This window comes from Budorcas taxicolor, chromosome 21 (genome assembly GCF_023091745.1).
Source record: "Budorcas taxicolor isolate Tak-1 chromosome 21, Takin1.1, whole genome shotgun sequence".
Lineage (NCBI taxonomy): Eukaryota > Metazoa > Chordata > Mammalia > Artiodactyla > Bovidae > Budorcas > Budorcas taxicolor.
In genome coordinates this window covers 45,068,302-45,071,441 of record NC_068930.1, presented here as the reverse complement: position 1 = coordinate 45,071,441, position 3,140 = coordinate 45,068,302, and positions in this window count along the sequence as shown.

The window sequence follows — 3,140 nt, the reverse complement described above, 5'->3', positions numbered from 1 at the left end:
GATTTAGGAAAGGAGAGGAACCAAAGATCTAATTGCCAACATCTGCTGGGTCACAGAAAAAGCAAGAGAGTTACAGAAAAACATCTACTACTGCTTTATTGATTATGCCAAAGCCTTTGACTGTGTGGATCACAACAAACTCTAGAAAATTCTTCAAGAGATGGGAATACCAGACCACCTTGCTTGCCTCCTGAGAAATCTGTATGCAGGTCAAGAAGCAACAGTTAGAACTGAACATGGAACAACAGACTGCTTCCAAATTGGGAAATGAGTATGCCAAGGCTGTATGTTGTCATCCTGTTTATTTAAGTTATATGCAGAATACATCATGTGAAATGTCAGGCTGGATGAAACACAAGCTGGAATCAAGATTACTGGGAGAAACATCAATAACCTCAGAGATGCAGATGACACCATACTAATGGCAGAAAGTGAAGAAGAACTAAAGAACTTCTTGATTAAGGTGAAAGAGGAGAGTGAAAAAGCTGGCTTAAAACTCAACATTCAAAAAACGAAGATCATGGCATCTGGTCCCAGCACTTCATGGCAAATAGATGGAGAAAAAGTGGAAACAGTGACAGATTTTATTTTGTTGGGGTCCAAAATCACTGTGGACAGTGACTGCATCCCTGAAATTGAAGACACTTGCTCTTTGGAAGAAGAGCTATGACAAACCTAGACAGCATATTAAAAAGCAGAGACACTACTTTGCCAACAAATGTCCATCTAGTCAAAGCTATTGTTTTTCCAGTAGTCATGTATGGATATGAGAGTTGGACCGTAAAGAAAGCTGAGTGCTGAAGAATTGATGCTTTTGAATTATGGTGCTGGAGAAGACTCTTGAGAGTCCCTTGGACAGCAAGGAGATCAAGCTAGTTAACCCTAAAGGAAATCAACCCTGAATATTCATTGGAAGGACTGATACTAAAGCTGAAGCTCCAATACTTTGGCCACCTGATGCAAAGAACTGACTCATTAAAAAAGATCCTGATGCCAGGAAAGATTGAAGGCAGGAGGAAAAGGGGATGACAGAGGTTGAGATAGTTGGATGGGATTACCGGCTAGATGGACATGAGTTTGAGCAAGCTCTGGGTGTTGGTGATGGACAGGGAAGCTTGGCATGCTGCAGTCCATGGGGTTGCAAAGATTTGGATATGGCTGAGTGACTGAACTGAACTCTCCTTCTGCCCTTATTCTTTCCCAGCATCAGGTGTTTTCAGTGAGTCAGCTCTTCATATCAGGTGGCCAAAGTATTGGAGCTTCAGCTTCAGCATCAGTCCTTCCAATGAATATTCAGGGTTGATTTCCTTTAGGATTGACTAGCTTGATCTCCTTGCTGTCCAAGGGACTCTCCAGAGTCTTTTCCAGCACAATTCGAAAGCATCAATTCTTCGGCACTCAGCTTTCTTTATGGCTCAACTCTCATATCCATACATGACTACTGGAAAAACCACAGCTTTGACTATATGGACATTTGTTGGCCAAGTTAAGCCCCTGATTTTGAATATGCTGACTAAGTTGGTCATAACTTTCCTTCTAAGGAGCAAGTGTCCTTGAATGTCATGGCTGCAGTCTCTCCGCAGTGATTTTGGAGTCCAAGGAGAGATAATATGTCACTACTTCCAAGTTTTTCCCATCTATTTGCCATGAGGTGATGGAACTAGATGCCATGATCTTAGGTTTTTTTTTTCAATGTGAGTTTCAAGCCAGCTTTCTCACTCTCCTCCTTCACCCTCATCAAGAGGCTCTTTAGCTCCTCTTCACTTTCTGCTATTAGAGTGATATCATCTGCATAACTGAAGTTGTTGATATTTCTCCGAACAATCTTGATTCCAGCTTAGGATTCATCCAGCCCAGCATTTCCATGATGTACTCTACATATAAGTTAAATACGCAGGCCTTATTTCGCTCCTATCCCAATTTTGAACCACTCATTTGAGCCATGTCTGGTTCTAATTGTTGCTTCTTGATCCGCATATAGGTTTCTCAGGAGACAGGTAAGGTGGTCTGTTAATTCCATCTCTTTCAGAATTTTCCACAGTTTGTTGTGATCCACACAGTCTTTAGCATAGTTTTAGCATAGTCAGTGAAGCAGAAGTAGATATTTTTGTGGAATTCCCTTGCTTCCTCCATTATCCAATAGATGTTGGCAATTTGATCTCTGGTTCCTTTGCCATTTTGAAACCTTGCTTGTATATCTGGAATCTTTGAGCATTACTTTGCTAACATGTGGAATGACTGCAATTGTAAGGTAGTCTGAACAATTTTGGCATTGCCCTGCTTTTGGATTAGAATGAAAACTAACCTTTTCCAATCCTGTGGCCACTGTTGAGTTTTCCAAATTTGCTGGCACTTTAACAGCATCATCTTTTAGGATTTGAAATAACTGAGCTAGAATTCTATCATGTCCACTAGCTTTGGTGGTAGTAATGCTTTCAGAGGCCCATTTGACTTCATACTCCATGATATCTGGCTCTAGGTCATGGACCACACCATCGTGATAATCCAAGTCATTAAAATCTTGTTGTATATTTCTTGTGTATTTTTGCCACCTCTTCTTAATCTCTTCCGTTTCTGTTAGGTCTTTATTTTCTGGCCTTTATTTTGCCCACCCTTGCATAAAATGTTCCCTTGATATCTCCAATTTTCTTGAAGCGATCTCTAGTTTTTCCCTCTATTTCTTTGCAGTTTTCATTTATGGAAGCCTTTTTATCTCTCCTTGCTATTCTCTGGAACTCTGCATTCAGTTGAGTACATATTTCGCTTTCTTCCTTGCCTTTCACTTCTGTTCTTTCATCAGCTATTTATAAAGCCTTCTCAGACAACCACTTCGTCTTCTTGCATTTCTTTTTCTCTGGGATGGTTTGGTCACCGCCTCCTGTACAATGTTATAAACCTCTGTCCAGGTACTCTGTTTATCAGATCTAATCCCTTGAATCTATTAGTCACCTCCACCGTATAATTGTGGTTTTCAATGACTAGTGGTTTTCCCCTACTTTCTTCAATGTAAGCGTGAATTTTGCAATAAGGAGTTCATGACCTGAGCCACATCAGCTCCAGGTCTTGTTTGACCTAGTGGTTCAATGACCTAGTGGTTTTCCCCTACTTTCTTCAATGTAAGCGTGAATTTTGCAATAAGG